Below are 19,943 nucleotides of genomic sequence, written 5' to 3' on the forward strand. Positions count from 1 at the left end.
ATGTCATCCCAAATTGGAACTATGGTTAGGAGACCTACTTTGTGATCATGTGCACTACCATACTTAAATGGGTCGAGACACCCTGCTGTGTGATCTTGTGTGTCTTTCCCTCACTTATACTCTAATCTCGGCGGCAACTGAGATTTGACAATTGGTGAAAATGTGAAATTGTAGAGTGTACCACCTAGCTCAGATGTGTTGCATTTTTGTTGAAAAATCAATATACTAAGCCCATGTATTTTCGAAATCATTGTGCAATAATGTTCTTTATATCATCTCTCATTATTTTATATAAAAATCTCTACTTTGTTTTGGATTATTCTGTGTACCAGTACTTTGTATTGAACCCCCTTCCCTTTTAGGTTCGGAGGCACAGTCTAGGGGTCTAGAAAATCAGTAGAATCTTCAGATAGTTTTGCAGAGACAAGTGGTGAGCCTTCTATATTCCGGAAGGCCTGATGTCTGGCAGTTTATTTATCATTTAATAGTTTTGGGTCTACTCAGGGCCTTGTCCCAGTTTTCGGATAGTTTGCTTGTTTTAGTCATGTAGTAGAGATTTTGCAGACGATTTTTGGATGCCGATAGATGTTGTGGGACATTATTTCGCATTATTGATTTCATTGGACTCATGACCATGTTTTCGTAGTATTGTGAATCTTCCTTCTTTCTTTTATCATATGAATTATGTGCATGATTACCAGATAGATAGGGGTGTTTTGGGCTTTTATGGTTTGGAATGCTCATCATGGCCAAGCCCCAGTTTGGGTCGTGACAGAGGTACAGTCTAGGGGTCCTGATAAGGAGTAGATTTCTCCAGACAGCAACGCAGAGTTCAGTTGGTGAGCCTTCTATATTTCAGAAGGCCTATTTTTTTCAGACATTTATCATTTGTCATGGTTTTGGTCTACTGGGGGTCTTGTTCCAGTTTACAGACAATTGTCAATAGTCATGTAGTAGAGATTTTGCAGACGATTTTCAGGTGTTAGTAGTTGTCATGGATTTCACTTTTTTTGTTGAATTGAAAGTAGAAGTTGACCATGTTTCCGTATTAGATTGAAATTCCGCCTTTCCTTTAATTATATGAATGTTATGCATGATTACCAGATATAGAAGGGTATCCTGGCCTTCATGGTTCAAGATACTCGTCATGGCCAGGGCTCCAGTTCGGGCCGTGACAATTCCATTTTTTCACTCTATGAAAACAAAGACACCACATAGGACAAGAATTGTCCATGTAGTATGCCATAAAAATATGATTTGAACTTTTTGCCCTTCATTAAAACACCCCGCAATAGAAAAAATCGTCTTTTCACTTTTTTTAAGATAATTATTATTAAATTATTATTCAAATATTTAGGATACAAAAAGAAAAATAAGGAAGAATCACATAACTAATAGGAATTAAATGTAATATGGCAAATTTTTACTTAGGAATCTTACACAACTTTTTTGGAAAAGGACTATCCATGAAAAGAAAAAAAGAAAATATACTTTTTTAAAGTAATGAAAGGCAGAAAAGGTACGAATTTATTAATAGAAAAATTGTAAGAACCAAAATATACTTTAATTTTTTTAAAAAACATATGAATGATAATAAAAAAATATATTTTATTCATAATATTTAACACTTCTAAATCAAATAGAATTTTACCTTATATAAAGGAAAAATGCTTTGTTTTCCCCTGAACTATACACTAAACTGCTGAGAGACACTCGAACTTTAGGAGGATCCTATTACCCTCTGGACTAATTAAAATCGTATTTTTTGCAACCTTAGTGCCTACGTGGCATATACGTGGCACATACGTGTGCCTACGTGGACCCTCAGTGTGTTGATTCACTGATATGCCACGTAGGCTCTAAGGTTACCAAAAATATGATTTTAATTAGACTAGGGGGTAATAGGACCCTCCGAAAGTTCTGGTATATATCTCAGCAATTTCGTGTATAGTTCGGGGTGAAATCCAAGCATTTTCTCTTTATAAAAAGAGAATGTCTACAATTCTATTTAAGTAGTTATTCAACAAACTTTACTAGAGAAATATCTTCTACTACTACGTTATATGAAGTTCCTTTTAAAATTCTTCTTATATGAAATTATTTTAATTATAAATAAATCATGAGATTTAGCATATCATCATTATGTTTATTGATATAGTTAAGTTTTTTTTTTTTTTTTAATACAGGCTCCAATTGTTATCACACATACAAAATGTGACCAAATACTTTTTCCAGAGGTAATTTTAGTTTCTATTGTCAATTAAAATAATTTTTTTTAATAAATGATGTTATGCATGTTTTTTCATTCAAAATTGGGATATACCTCCTTTTTACTATCTGTTTTTTTTTCTTTGTATAAAAGCCAAAATTAGAGCCTTTTCACATATTTATTCCTTTTTTGTTGCCACAAGTTTTACTCCTTTCGAAGGTATTCCATCATCGGTTGGTTTATAGTTTGATTTATGTATTATCGGTTCATTTTATTAGTTTTTAATTTCTAAATACACTAAATCGATAACCACTACTCGGTGGGAATATATAGAGTATGTTGCTGTACTAAATCGATAACCAAATAAATACGATATTTCTTATAATTGTGGATCCTTAGCGGTTAGATTTTTGAGTTAATTGATAAAAAAGACCTCATTTATATGCCCGATATGAAAATGCTCATATAGTCAAAGACTATGGTATTGATTTATACGAAAGTACTTTGATATTATGTTTATGCAGTATAATTTTATATTATTTTAATTTTATATTCTTTTTGTATGTTTATTTTATCTGTCTCTATTGTGTTTCCATGATCAGGAATCTTGTTGGCACCGATATCATTCTTGAAAGAACGACATAAAATTGCCAGTCTAAGAAAATATGTTGTGATAAATACCATTCAATATTAGGATTATTCGACATTTACTTTATTTTTCTTATTGCAAAACATTATTAAGTGTATATTTTTTCATTTTGGATGAATTTAAAAAGATTCTTTGCAGAGCAAGAAAATTGAATTCTTCAGTAATGCATGACGTTGTTGATAAAATCTTTTATGTGGAGTGTTGTCTTTTCTTTTAAAATTAACACGAGGGACAATTTACATTCAATATAGGGACTGATTTTCTTGAATTGCCATAAACTTATTTTTACACAAAATCATAGCAATGTATAGTATGTTAATCAACTATGCAATTAGCAAATGTTCTCAAAGAGTAACAAAAAAGTAAAGCAAATTACGTGATTAAGATTAGTTGTGTGTGCTCCAAATTATGTATAAGTCAAATTCAATGAATAACAATTATTTTACAAGGAATTTTTTCCTAGTTGTTAGTTATTTGACAGAAATACAAAATTAATTAACTTCTTTATGCTCTTTTTAATTCTAGTTTGAGCAACAATTTCACACAAAAATAAATTGATGAGGAAAAATCGTTATAAGATTTGCAATAACTTTTTGAAAGTTGAAAGAATGCATTAGTTGTTTTTCTTCATGCTAAACTTACTCAAATTAGATATTTCGTCATGCTAAACCTACTAAAATTAAATAGAATTGACACTTTAAAGTTGAAACTCTGCTAAATTGTTAAAAATATTAGTCGAGAATCAATTATTTAATAAAAATTATATGGACAAAACAATATTGACATAATTCCAAGGTCTGATGCAAGAAATACTTCCAAGATTTCTTCCCAGTGATGGATAATGCTCAAAAGAAACTTCCCATAAGTGGCATTGTCGACATGTCTAATCCCCAATTTACTTTCAGATGCTCATGTTGCAGGGTGGATAAGAGTAAAATTCTAAACCATGTCTTTGTTTCAGATGATTTGGCTATCAGAGTTGAGAATTTTTTTTCCCAGTCCTTTGGGATTAAATGCTGGGGCTACTGCTATTTAGGCATTTTATGCTGGAACACCCCTGCAAAAGATGATGCTCACAAGCTTTTCTTGCACATCATTTCTATAATTGCCTGTTGGGAAATCTGGAAAGCCAGGTGTGGTAAGAAATATGACGACAAAAACTTTAATTTCTCTAGAATCTGACAACAAATTGTGGTCCAAGTCTAGATTGCCATGGATAATAACTTTTGCAACATGGAAGGGGATTATAGTTTGTCTAAGGTTTTTACTATTGTGGAAACTTATACACCAAGAATGCATTGCATGTGTTAAATGGATAGACCTTTTGCTAATATGGAATGGGATTAGAGTTGAATACTAATGGTAGTTTCATTAAGGTCATTGGAAAAGCAGGAGCTGGTGGTATTCTGCGGAAAAGAAATGGACAGATGATTATGGCCTTTGTTGCCCCTATGCAGTTCTGTACTAACAATTTCTTTGAAGCTCGGGCTGCTCTGGTATTTCATGGTGCTGGTTACAGTTATTGCACAATATTCTTGAAATGGACTCCTTACTTTTGGTTAACATGATCTTGGGAAATATAATAATCCCTGAATCCTTTAAAGAGATTATGTATGGTTCAGGCAAGGAGCATCCAAGTGCAACTCTGTACGGAGAAGGAAATCAAGTAGTAGACATCTTAGCTACCTCTCCGGATAACAAGGAATTTTACTACAATAGGGTTGAACTTCCATGTGACGCGAGAGGTAATATTATAACAGACAGACTTCATGTGCCTTCATTCTGAATATAAGCATAAAGATTGACAATTGAACACCTTGAACAAAATTGTACTATCTTATGAGCTGGAGACTTCCTTCAGTCCCGTCTAGAAAAAGTATAATTACTTAAGGTGATGCTTATAGACATCTTAGAGACCACTGCTTTAAGGTGATCATTAAGCTTAGTGGAAGATATCATCATCTTCCCTATAGTTCAAAGTTTGTTGTTAGAAATTTGGAAGCTTATTTTTTGGTGCTACGACAAGTACTTTCTAGAGGTTTGGTTTATATCTTCCTCCTTGTAATTATTTTTGACAATATACATGATAGAGGTCCGCCAAGCCTCCCACCACCACGGCAAGTGACAGCTTGGGTGGATGTCTTTAAAAAAAACAGACAACATTATAGACACAAAAAACATTTAATCCATTAAAGTGTTATGTGTACATAATCACCTTTTGAAAGGTACATGGATCAATAGAGTTAGGTTATTCTTTCTAATTAGTAATGGCAATAATATGAAACGGTTTCACAACAATAAACCAATATTGTATTTCTATAAAGATCCTTTTCATTGAGAAATCATGACCAATGCTATATCAACTTGTGGTGCAAGCGCGTTTGACGATGATCCTTAATATGTAAAATATCAACAAATTACATCAAGGAGGAGACATAAAACTTAACTTCGACATAATAGACACAATGATCCATTATACAATCACACATACCTGATACCACAATATCAACGAAAAAAATAAAAATGTAACTAGAAAGTTCAAACACTTCGAAAGGACAAAAGCCAACCTCGTGAAACATCAAATAAAAAAGAGCTGTTATAACAATTATTCAGAACCTTGTATCAGAGAGAGAGAGAGAATTTGAATCACATCTAGCTTTTATGGACCATGAGCCTCTCATGGGAGCTCATTGACATTGAGAAAAGTTGTCATCCCCTGTTCCACTCTATTAAGAAAGGGAATTTGATTTCTTTCACTAAAGCAGTGTTATAGACCATTGGCCATTTGGATTTTCAGATGTATTGTGTCTTGAATAACGTCCAAAAGTTGCCAAGAAATTCTAATCTTTATGAAAGTTTTCAAGGAAAATTTGTACTTGATTGTAATAATGAACAAACTATCCCTTAGGAGATTTTCTTTTTAAAAATCAGGTGATATGTACTCAAAACAAATAAAAAATTTAAACGAAATATATAACAGTAATTCTTCATACTGTATGAAATAATTGAACCAAAAAACTTGTTTCACGAAAATTCTCCCACCAAAGATATTATTATCAATTTTTAGTGCTCAAATAGTTTAGCAAAAACTATGTAATGTGCTATGTTATTAGTAATATTTAAAATAAACAATGTTGCCTAGGAAATAATACCTAAAAACACTTCATTGGATAATAACTTTAAATGTTAGGTAAGTATCATGATCCAAGCCGAGGCACTGGCCATAACGAGCATCCCGAACCATGAAGGCCCGAACACCCTTCTATATCTGGTAATCATGCACAATATTCATAAAATATAATTTAAGATGCAGGATTATAAATCATTATGGAAACATGGTCATACTCTAAATTTAATTTAACAATAAAGAAGGAAATCCAATCAACATCTAATTCAGTCTGTGAAATCTCTACTACATCTGAAAATAACAATTGTCTGAAACTGGGACAAGACCCCCAGTGGACCTAAACAAAAATAAATAACATAGTCTACAAAACATAGGCCTTCTGAAATAAAGAAGGCTCACCAACTGAACTCTTCACTGCTATCTGAAAACTCTACGGCTTTGGTCTGATCTTCAGACCCTGGGAGGTAGCGTTCAATACAATTGTACTGGTACGCAAAGCAAATCCAAAATAATAATTTTTATTCAATATATATGAGAGCAATCTAACAGTTCATAAATATATCATATGGTAAGAAAATACCTGGGCATTTTTAAAAGACTCTATAAAATCATCTGACCTCTCTGACACTGTTTGTTCTACTTCTGCGCTAGGTGGTATACCCTACAACTCTGAAATTCCACGGGCTATATGGAATTTGTTATTCTTCCTTCTACGGGTACAAGAATCTGTATATTAGAAACAACCACTTCAACTAGTTCAAGTTTAAGAACAAGAACACAATGAAGTACTGAAAATACCCTCAACCCAAGATAAAGGGATCTTTATAAGAGGTGTATTTTATTTTCATAAATAAAGATGAAATAGAAGTGGCCAAGTCGTCCGAATTCATAGACTTTTCTTAAGGAAATAATTCCCTTCACCGTACCGGAGGTTGTGAAATTTTCCTCCCAGGATAAAATGGCCAAACAAACCAACTGTAGCGGTACCTCAAACAACTGAAATATCATCGAACTCACTCGACGGATTGACTGATCACACAGAATATTTGTAAATACAAGTATAGAGTTTATTTCAGAATTTTTTTTATGTTAAAACCTGTGAATGAAAGTAGGTTTATATAGTCTATCAAATGCCTCTTCGAAAAGGAGGCATTGATTCACTTAAATGGTGTGTCTTTTCTGAAAATTCATGCCCATTCATCCAAAGAACATGTCCTTTTCCGAACAGGTATACCAATTCATAAATAGTGTGTCACTTTGAAGCATCAGTTCAAACCATTGCATCAGTTTGTATAAAGAATTGCATCAGTTCGAAACACTGTTTTGAAATCTGCATGCATGTATAAATGGAGGATTACTATTGCGTTTTTCTTTTGGTATTTGGATTAAATTTCTGTGAAATAAACTTTGTCCAAAAATATAGATCTCATCGATCGATCATTTGACAAATCCAAATCCGAGCCGAGCGAGAAACGACGACGACGGGGTGAGGCATCTCTTATTTCTTGCCTCACTTAGAATGTGGAAATGTGTTTCACAATATAAACACTTTAAAGCTTCTTTCTCCCACCAATGTGGGAGAATTTTAGTAACCTTTCCTATTTTGAGCAAACTTTCCATTTCGATGTTAACTTAATTTTCTCTTCCACTTAATTCCCTCCATTTTCCATTCAAGCACACACATAGAACCCATTAATCCCCTACATGAATGTTGAATGGCTATTTTTCATAAAAGTTTTATGGACAAGTACATAATCATCAAGCAAAGACTGATTGCATCTGGATAAGTGGGTTTCCCTTTGAACTTTCCGTAGTGAACATGCATCGGATGCACTCAGTCAATCATTAGATTTGATATCTTTGAACCGTCAAGCTTTAATGTACACCTAGACAACACATGTCACACAAAAAGCCTTTTACCGTTTATAGTTCTCACGGTTTTGTTCTTTTCAGCCATGAACTCATCCCGGTATCATGAGAGCTTAAAGAATAAGCCTTTATTAACATTCTCCTTGAAGTGGCTTCCACTTCGCCCTCACATAGGTGATTTCTGAATGTTCAATCCTATAGATAAAACTATTTGTTCAAATCTGGAAAATTTAGATAATCATTAAAAGACTTTTCACCTTAAGTCTTATCCTTGTTTACTATACATTGTCTATATCATGAGAATGAGTTGGATAATTTACATTGTTGAACCTGTCATACACAATTTTTTTTATCTCCTTGAACCTAGCTTTTGGGATCTCCAGTCTGCTAGGTAGAGTTAACTCCATGATGGCTTGTCCTAGGCTTTAAACCCATTCCCTTGGATGTCCTTTCCACTTCTTCTCTAGATAGGACTTTGGTAAGTGGATCCGACACATTATTCTTTGACTTTACATAGTCAACCATGATAATTCCACTAGAGATAAGTTCCCTAACAGTATTACGTCTTCGTCTTATATGACTAGATTTACTGTTATACATCATGCTCCCCACCCTACCTATTGCCACTTGGCTATCATAGTGTATACATACTGGTGCCACTGACTTGGGCCAATACAGAATATCTTCCAAGAAATTTCAAAGCCATTCTGGTTCTTCACCAGCTTTATCCAATGTGATAAATTCAGATTCCATTGTAGAGCGAACAATACAAGTCTGTTTGGATGATTTCCAAGAGAGTGATCCTCTACTGATAGTAAATACATATCCACTTATGGTTTTTACTTCATTCGATCGAGTGATCCAATTTGCATCACTATATCCTTTAAGTACCATGGGATATTTATTATAATTCAAGGCATAATTTTGAGTGTATTTAAGATTACCCCAAAACTCTTTTCATTGCCATCCAGTGAGTTTTGTTGGGATTACTTGTGTACCAACTCAATTTACTGATAGCGCATGTTATATATGGTCATGTACAGTTCATTATATACATTAAACATCCCAATACTCTTGTCTACTCAAATTGTTAGTCACTTTAACCCTCATTCTTTTGAAGTGTAAAGCTCACATTCAATGGATTTTTGGCAATACCGAATTCCATATACTTGAACTTTCTAAGTATTTTTTCGATATAATGAGACTGTGACAATGCCAAACCTTGTGGAGTTCGATGGATTCTTATACCTAAGATCACATCTCCAACTTCAAGATCTTTTATATCAAACTTGCTCTCGAGCATTCGTTTGGTGGCATTTATGTCAGAAATTTCTTTGCTGATGATCAACATATCATCCATATAGAAACATACAATGACTTGGTAATTTGGAGTGTCTTTAATATAAACACATTTATCACATTCATTTATTTTTAATCCGTTTGCCAACATGATTTGGTCAAAGTTTGCATGCCACTGTTTAGGTGTTTGCTTTAGTCCATACAATGACTTAATAAGTTTACACACATTGTTTTCCTTTCTTGGAACCACAAAACCCTCAGGCTGTTCCATGTATATTTTTTCCTCCAATTCTCCATTTAGGAAAGTGGTTTTCACATCCATTTGATGGATTTTAAGATCATATACCGCAGCCAAGGTAATTAACATTCAAATCGAAGTTATCCTTGTTACTGGAGAGTATGTATCAAAGTAATCAAGGCCTTCTTTTTGTTTGAATCCTTTTACTACAAGTTTTGCCTTGTATTTGTCAATAGTACCGTCTATTTTAATCTTCCTTTTGAAGATACATTTGAAACCTAAAGGTTTATTGAGGAAGATCAACCAATTTCCTTGTATGGTTGCTTAAGATTGAATCAATCTCACTATTGACTACCTCTTTCCAAAAGGATGAGTCCGAAGATGCCATTGCTTCCTTAAATATTTGAGGCTCATTTTCTAATAAAAATGTTACAAAATCCAATCCAAACGAAGTAGACGTTCTTTAACGAGTACTACATCTTGAATTTTCATCATTATGTTCATTCTCAATTGGTTTATCACAAGGTCATTTAGACCCCCCACTAGACTGTTCATGTCTAGTTTTATACGGATAAATTTTTTCAAGGAATTCAGCATTGACTGATTCAATTACAGTATTTTCATTAATATCCAGATGTTCAGATTTATGAACCAAAAATAACATGCTTTACTGCTTTTAGCATAGCTTATGAACACGTAGTCTACTATCTTAGGTCCTATCTTAACCCTTTTGGGCATAGGAACTTGGACCTTTTGTAGACACCCTCACACTTTGAAATATTTCAAGTTGGATTTCCTTCCTTTCCATTTTTCATAAGGAATGGATTGTGTCTTACTATGGGGAACTCCGTTGAGTATACGATTGGCTGTAAGGATAGCCTCCCCCGATAAGTTTTGTGGCAAACCAGAACTTATAAGTAAGACATTCATCATTTTCTTCAAAGGTTGGTTTTTCCTTTCCGCAATTCCATTAGATTGAGGTGAATACGGGGTTGTAGTTTGATGGATGATTCCATTCTCTACACATATTTCGGCAAAGGGAGATTCATATTCTCTGCTTCTATCACTTCTTATCATTTTTATCTTTTTATCTAACTGATTTTCAACTTCCGTTTATATTTCCTAAACACATATATTGCTTCATCCTTATTATTTAGCAAATAGATGTAACAATATCTAATGCAATCGTCAATAAAATTTATAAAATACTTTTTTCCACCACGTGATGGTGTTGACTCCATATCACAAATGTCAGTTTGTACTAAGTCCAAGGGATTGGAATTCCTTTCAACAGACTTATAAGAATTCTTTGCATACTTTATTCCACACATATTTGACACTTTAATTTATTACACTCAAAGTTTGGCAAAACTTCTAAGTTAATTAGTTTTCATAGAGTTTTGTAATTAAAATTGCCTAAACATTCATGACATAAATCATAAGACTCAAGAAAATAAGAAGAATTTGAACTTCTATTGATTTCAACAGTCATTACATTCATCTTATAAAGGCCCTCAGAGAGATAGCCTTTTCCTACATACACTTCTCCTTTGCTAATTACTATTTTTCTAGAAATAGTTACATATTTGAATTTGTTCTTGTCTAGAAGTGAAATAGAAATTAAATTCCTACATAACTCCAGAACATAAAAGACATTGTTAAGTTTCAAAACCTTTCCCGAAGTCATTTTCAAGCATATTTTTCCTGTTACTTCCACCTTAGCAGTAGAGGAGTTAGCCATGTAGATCATTTCTTCTACTTGAGCCGGAGCGAATTATGAAAACAACTCTTTGCTGGAACACACATGGCAGGTGGCACCAGAATGCATCCATCATTCATAAGGATTTCCCACCAAGTTGCATTCTGAGAACATAGCACACAAATCATCACATTCTTTGTTGGACTCAAGCATATTTGTTTGATCCTTCTTTTTTCCTTTCTTCGGGGTATGACAATCCGTGGACTTGTGGCCAATCCTACCACAATTGAAGCATTTTCCCTTGAATTTTTCCTTGGGTTGATTGCTTCCTTGTTCAGTTTTCTTCCTTTTCATAGAATTGTTTTGGTCATCTTCCACAATATGTACTCCATTAATTGAAGAATTTTCTTTACATCTTCTCTCGACAGCTTTGTTATCCTCTTCAATACGCAGTCGAACAATAAGATCTTTGGCCGTCGTCTCCTTGCATTTATGCTTCAAATAGTTTTTGAAGTCTTTCCATATCGGTGGTAGCTTCTCAATTATCGCTGCTACTTGTAAAGCATCATTCACAATTAAACCTACAAAACAGTTTATGTGAGTATTAAGAACTTTACCAATTTATTCAACTAAGATATTTTTCAAATATATACCTTCTGCTAGGAGATCGTGGATGATTACTTGTAATTCCTGCATTTGAGAGACAACTGATTTTCTATCTATCATTTTAAAGTCGAGGAACCTTGCAACAAGGAATTTCTTAATTCCTACATCCTCTGTCTTATATTTTCGTTCAAGTGCCCCCCACAATTTCTTCGATGTCTTAGTTCAACTATAAACATTGTAAAGGTTTTCTTGGAGACCACTCAGAGTATAATTCCTGCAAAGGAAGTTTGAATGTTTCCAAGCCTCTACAATTACGAAACACTCTTTGTCCGAGGTTCCCTCAGGCACCTCAAGAGCATCTTCACTAGTGAACCGTTGCAAACACAAAGTGGTGAGGTAAAAGAACATCTTTTGCTTCCATCGCATAAAGTCAATGCCCGAAAATTTTTCAGTCTTCTCCGCAAGTGTCATTGGTTGCGGAGCATTTGCTTGACTTGTTGAAGCAATACTGTTTTCCCCCATAGTCGTAGTCGCATCTTGTATTATACTATCGTTAGTCATTTTTCCTATCACCACAAGACAATAATATTTAGTATTTTCAAAATACTACTTATAAAGTTAAGCAACTTTAAACTTTTTCTTCCAGTTTCTAGTTAACAATGAAGTTTTTATGACTTTCAATTGTCAACCGAGTGAATTTTAAACTTGTGATGAAGATTTTATGTCTTATAATCACTAGTTAAAATCAAACGGAGTAGAAATCTTAAGCTTTAATCTCCAAAAACAAGTAATACAGATTCAATTATTTCCTTAAGATTGTTATTTTCCTTCTACGGGTACAAGAATCTGTATATTAGAAACAACCACTTCAACTAGTTCAAGTTTAAGAACAAGAAAACAGTGAAGTACAGAAAATACCCTCAACCAAAGATCAAAGTGATCTTTATAAGATGTGCATTTTATTTTCAGACATAAAGATGAAACAGAAGTGGCCAAGTCGTCCAAATTCACGAAATTTCCTAAAGGAAATAATTCCCCTCATTGTACCCGAGGTTGTGGAATTTTCCTCCCAGGATAAAATGGCCAAGCAAACCAACTATAGAGGTACCTCAAACAATTGGAATATCATCGAACTCACTCAATGGAATGACTGATCACACATAATATTTGTAAAGACAAGAAGAGAGTTTATTTTAGAAATTTTTGTTATGTCAAAACCTGTGAATGAAAGAAGGTTTATATAGCCTATCAGATGCCTCTTCGAAAAGGTGGCATTGATTCACTTAAATGGTGTGTCTTTTCTGAAAATTCATGTTCGTTCATCCAAAGAACATGTCCTTTTCCGAACAGGTACACTAGTTCACAAATTAGTGCATCAATTCGAAGCATCAATTCAAAACATTGCATCAGTTCGTTTGAAGAATTGCATCAGTTCGAAACACTATTTCGAAATATGCATGCATGTATAAATGGAGGATTACTATTGCATTTTGCTTTTGGTATTCAGATTAAATTTCTGTTAAATAAACTTTGTCCAAAAAGATAGATCTCATCGATCGATCATTTGACAAATCCAAATCTGAAGCCGAAGCTGAAGCTGAAGACGAGCCGAGCAAGAGACGACGACTATGGCGCGAGGAATCTCTTATTTCTTGCCTCACTTAGCATGTAGAAATGTGTTTCACAATATAAACACTTTAAAGCTTCTTTCTCCCACCAATGTGGGAGAATTTTAGTAAGCTTTCCTATTTTAAGCACACTTTCCATTTCGGTGTTAACTCAATTTTCTGTTCCACTTAATTCCCTCCATTTTCCATTCAAACACATACATCGAACCCAACAGGATCTGCCCTTAACTTGTCAGCCAAGGCACCAACCCAAGTTTGCCGGAAGGGTCAGAGCCTCTAAATCTCTACTACGCCACAGGGCCATCGCCAGCGTACAACAGTAACATACCAGTATCAGCAAAACACTGTTTTAGGACATAAGTCAATTGAATTGTGCCTTTTTCGGGTGTCACGACCTGAATTGAGGCCCTGGCCGTGATGACCATCCCAAACCATGAAGGCCTGGGTGCCCTTCTATACCTAATAATCATGCACAATATTCATATACAATAAGGAAAATGCGAAAAATAATACAAATGGAATCATGGTCATTTCTAGCTTCAACTAAATAGTACAAAATGAAACCCATAAATATCAAATAATATCCGACACCCGTCTCCGAAATCTCTAACATTACAAGATCAATCATAAGTCTAGAACAAAACTGGGACAAGGCCCCCAGTTAGACCCAATATCAAAATAACATAATAAGGTTCTAAAGACAAGGCCTTCCGAAATAAAGAAGGCTCACCAACTACTCACTTTTGTTTGACAGATTCTACGGCTTAGTAGAAACTCTAGACTGAGCCTTAAACCCTGAAATATAGGGGGTCAGTACAAAGTACTAGTGCGCAGTGCAATCTAAAATAAGGAATTTTATAAAACAAAAGTGAGAGCAATTTGTAAAACAGTATGCATGACATAATTTAAAGCACATGGCATTTTAAAATAAACTTAAATCAAGTTTCTGAATGCAGTTCTGATCTTTGTATTACCTCTGATCTAGATGGTACACCCTATATTTCTACAATCCCACTGGCTATATGGAATCCTCCCTTGACTAGGCAGCTAAGCCCCCAATCTAAGTTTGACGCAAGGATTGGGGTGTCAGCAAGGGGGGACACAAAAGATCACAAAGCAAGGTGTCATAATCCCCAATCAAGTCAGTATGTCATGGTAGTGCACAAGATCACAAAGTAGGACTCCTAACCATACTCCTAATTTGGGATGACATGAATCAAGGTACACAAGATCACAAAGCATGGTACCATAACCCCGTGTCGGTAAATCACGATTTCTACCGTAGAGTCTTTCAACTTGTACTTTCTTTGGGTAACCATCTAACTCTCTTTAAGCCTATTTTTAACCTTTTCTGATCATTCATCTTTCAAAAATCTTTTTCTAAAAATCTAATCGAAATCTGACTTATGTTTTATTCTAATTCTTTTATGGCCTTATCTGTTTTGGTGTCTTCACACCCAAGACTTGCAAGTCATATTACTGAGCCATACAAATATCATATATAATCTCTTCTTTTGAAACATAAAGTTTGTACCACCATACTTCAAATCAAATCAAGAAGATTTCATACCTTAAACATTTAGTAAACTATGTGAAGTTCATTCTTTCAAGCATTTCAACTAACACGCGGTGGTCATCAAATTTGTTATAAAACATGCAATCTTTTTATTAAACCTTTTTAACCTTCAACACTAAGTAAAATGCCCTCTCATCAATTCAAAATCATGATCAAGTCATACACCATAAACAAAACATTCATATCATGGTTTCAACAATGCACTTCGAATAAGTCAAAACTTACAAAACTAGGATCTTGTAAACATGAGAGGATTTTTAGTAGTTCATTCTCTCAATCAATCCTTAAAACTCATCAAACATGTTGATAAATATATATATATATATACTCATACATAATTAGAAATCAACTTTAGGGGAAGGCCTCAAGACCAAAACAATAGATCAAAAAGGATTCATGATACACAATTTGTAAATGAAATTTCAAAACCCCTTTGTCAATTCATGATTTCTCAAAATTCAAAACATCATTAAAAATGATTTCACCTTTTCCATGTAGTTTATGAAAACCATACGCACCTTAGATTATAAAATTTGAAGGACAGAACTTGGATCCTATTCCGTTTCTTGCAGATCTTGACCTTAGGGATGAGTTCTTGATTTTTGGGGGAGGAGTTGGGGTTTGATTTGAGAGAATTTGAGATGTTGATTTTCTGAATTAGGAGAGAAATGAAGCCCCTTGAGGGTTATAAGTTGTGGGATGGCAGCCATAAGGGTTGAAAAGACTAAAAATCCCTTAAAAATGTCGGACAAACAGCTGAAGTTTAGGTGCGAGCATTGGAGCGTGCAGCTACAACCTCTCAGACGAAAATGGCTATAACCTTTCACTCGAGTATCAAATTTAGGAGAAATTGGTATCGCTGGAAATCTACTTTTAAGACCTTTCATTTGATATATAGAAGACCACCCATTTCGTTATATAACAGAATTTATGGTCGATGAAAGTTGACCCAAGTTGAAGTGTCCACTAAAACTTACTCGATTGAATTGTTTTCACCTCTTCTTAGAGTTAGGGGATTCTTATGACCTCAATCCACATTCAAGGGCATTCACAACCTATAGGATTGATCATCACGCATTTATTAACAAAGAATTAATGAGTTCGGGTCTATATGCACAGGAACGACGGTTTAAACTCTATCCCGAATATGCGGGGTGTTACATCAGGTAACCACCTAACCCTCTTTAAGCCCAATTTTAAATCTTTAAAATATGTATTCTCTGAAAACATACTCTAAAAATATACTCTGAAAACATACTCTGAACGCATACTCGGAAAACATACTCTGAAATCATACTCTGAAATGACATACATTTATATGGTATCGTCATACCATTGACTTGAAAGTCACATCTCTGAGCCATTAATAACATATTATAATCTCTGTTTTCAAAACATAAGTTCGGGACCACCATATCAATAAATCATTTCAAAGAACTCTTTCTTAAAGCTCATGTAAACACATGCAAGAAACTCTCTTTTTCAACAGTTTAAAAACACAAGGTGGACATATCAAAGTTCTCAATCATATGCAATTCTTTCTCTTTAAAACAAGAACATATTTATATCAAGAAATTCCCTCTCATCATCTCTAAATATGCTCAAAATACTATGGTGTTTAGGAAACTATTTCCAAACCAAAAATCATGCATTTCAAATTATTCTCAATAAGATCATAAACTCAATTTCATCATAAGAGAGAATTTGTGCTCTCAAAAAATCTTCAATTTCAATTTTCATACATATACATATATGTGTAAATCAATTTAAACGGGAAAAGGCCTAAAGGACAAATTAACAATATCATTAAACATTCATGATGCATGTTAAAAATCATGGATTCCAAAATCCTTTTATGAATTCATGATTGATAAAATTTAAATCAATTTTGAGTGTTTCAATAAGACCATGTAGTTTTAGGATAAACCCCACATACCTTATTAAGATCTGAAAGATGGAACCTAGATCTTGATAGATGAACCAGGATATTGATAGATGGAATCCAGATCTATATTGTTTCCTTGAATATCTTTTCTTGGGAAAGGTGAATTCTTGATCTATGGAAGGAAGGAAAACTTGAATCTTTATTTGTTTCTTGAAAATCTTGAACTTAAGGCTTGAATCTTGATCTTGAAGGAAACCCTAGTTTCCATATTGTTCTTGAGAGTAGAGAGGATTGGGATGTTGTTAAACTGATAATGTATGGATTATAATGCTTAGGGTTTTATTTATATTTGTGAAGAATGTTTCTAGGAAGGAAAAGTACCAAAACAACCCTTTAAAATGGATTCAGATCGCTAAACGAAGGTGCGGGACGATTTGGGCGATGAACCGTCGCATCTGGGATGGACCGTCACTTCATACTGTGACTTCTCTGCTAGAAAACAGGCTTACTTCCTCAATTCTGATGGCCTGGGCGACGGTCCGTCGGTCCTTCCCATCTCTTTTGGCAGTCCGGATAACCCACTGTAAAATGGCCATAACTTTTACTCTATTATCAGATTTTGGCGAAATTGGTATCGTTGGAAATTTAATTCAAAGATCTTTCATTTAATATAAAGTAGTCCATTTAATTAGTTATACACAAAGAGTTATGGTCGAATTAAGTTGACCCTAGTTTCGATGCTCACTAAAACTCGAATAATAGGAAAGCTTTCAACTTGTCTTTGAGTAAAGGGACTTCTATGATATCAATTGATGCTCAAATAAATTCCCACACTATATAATTGATTCACACACCAAATTCACGTCAAATTTATGGTTTTTTGATCCATTACGCATAGGAATGATAGTTTATGTTCTAGTTCAAAATGCGGGGTGTTACATTAACTCCCACTTGGGATCATTCATCCCCGAATGATAGCTAGGGACTTGTTGAAGTTCTAAAAGTATGGAATGAAGAAACATGGGTTCGCATTGAACATTTTCCCTCTAAAATATATGTTTTTCCCTCTAAAATATATGCAAAGGCATCAAATGAACTTCATAATAACATATAGTGGAACACGTATGCACGAAGCATGACATAATGAAACTTTACATAGGAATGATCTTTCACATGAGTTCCATGAATCATTATCATCATAACATAAGGAATTAGTTAAGTTGGTGATAGTAGGCCTGATTTACATTGGTACTATCATAAGATAACAAAAATTGATATCGACATAAATCTTGGCATGTGTTCATGGAACATGATCCAAACATTGTAAGACATGATTTTTTTTCTAAGACTCCTCGTCTCGATTAAGATTGGTACAAGACATGAGATGAGATTTCTACGGGGCATAAGAATATTAGCATTCTCCATCTTACAAGATATAGTGAAAAGGCTTAAACTTAGAGATACTACTTGTCTATACTCCAACATTAATCAACATACTTCATCATTTCCAACTTACAGTTCTCCCATAGCACATCTAACCACAATCGTTTGTGTTCCGCCGTTTAATACTTCTATGTTGATGCCTAACTCGGAGAAAAGAGGTGCTAACTTAAGATACGGGGCCCTGTACTCTACATCACATAAAAAAATCACCTTACCTCATCACTATAATTCCACAACCTCAAGTCTTAATTCAAGGAATACTAATAGCATGTCACATTGGTTTATTTATTCACCAAACATAAAATTCATGCCTATCATTACGACCCCCACTTCATGGACCTCTCCACTAAGACCAACAAATTCTATCATTCTCACAAAGATTCCAGCCATATACTTCCCTTCTAACTATTTCATATACGAGAATTCATCTCTTCATCCCTCTTCTCTAACCTTAGCTCAAGAAATCACATCGAAACTTTCACCTACAATGACATCTACTCCCCTACCTAATACATTTCTACGTTTCCACAACAACCATCATGTTAGCATACAGGGATTTATTAAAGGACCTGAGCACGAGAATCATGAAAGGGAGTAACACTATTCGATTATAACATATACTTATTCCACTACTCAAGTGGGACATGAGTTTAAGATATGATACAATCATAGAGCATTTGATATACCAAGTGTCTGGATCACAAGTGGAGAGTCGTTCTAACAAAAACTCAACATAGCATTAATTCCTAAGACAACCACAATGAAAAACATGAGAGCTTACATCACAAATCTTATAACATGAGTGTAGAATTCATGGAGTCGAAGATTTAAGTAAGGACTTCTACTCGAAGCTATCGCTTCTCATCTTCAGATCTAATATAGTCATGAGTTCGCACAACCTCATCATATTGGCTAATCCCCGTTAACATACGAAAACATAGTTCCTTAGAACTAAATAATGATTTGGGACAAAGATTTATTATTCATGAGAAACATAACATAGAGCTTGGATACTTAGACTACTGGATCATCGAGGGACATTATTTCTTCTAGTTTGGAAGTTGTGACATGTCATGAGTTACATAGAGTGATCAAAACATAGACATAAGTAGGACTTAGATACATAACGTAAGGCATTAGCAGAGTGACCTTGTAGACTGAGTAGGAGGAGTTTACTTGAATTGTAATAGATTTATCATGAATCTTACAAGAAACTTGACACCATAAGAAGATTTGAGAACTACTTTAACTCATCATCTCCCACTTAGATCAAAGTCATAATTCTAGACTTGCAGACATAACCTCTAATCAAATATATATTCACAACTTTCAACACAAAATATATACCACCATGCACATTACCGCTGATCTCTACCGGATAAACTATACTCTGTAGGTCTTATTCTTTAGAAAAACTACTCTAACTTTTTCTAGCCTCTACAGCCATCACCCTACAACACATACTCACGTAAATAAGATGGTCGAACCATTCTAGGAATATCGAGACTAGTTGAAGTACTAAGCCTCCCTATATCCACACAGCTAAACACAAAAGGGTGCCAACATACACATGAACACAAACTCCCCTCCATAGATTTTCTTTATAGGGACACTAAATTCATTATTATTCTAGAACATCCCCTTCAGGTGCACGAATGCTAGCATCCTCCAAACCCCAAAGTAACCAACTTGTGCTTAACATTATTATAGGCATA

The 19,943-nt window shown here is 34.3% G+C and overlaps 1 pseudogene; it reads left to right on the forward strand.

Moving 5' to 3' along the window:
- The first annotated feature begins 4,195 nt into the window (after positions 1-4,195).
- LOC107871540 overlaps positions 4,196-19,943 on the forward strand; it is a 35,182-nt pseudogene continuing 19,434 nt past the window's right edge.

The sequence above is a fragment of the Capsicum annuum genome, chromosome 5 (assembly GCF_002878395.1).
Source record: "Capsicum annuum cultivar UCD-10X-F1 chromosome 5, UCD10Xv1.1, whole genome shotgun sequence".
NCBI lineage: Eukaryota > Viridiplantae > Streptophyta > Magnoliopsida > Solanales > Solanaceae > Capsicum > Capsicum annuum.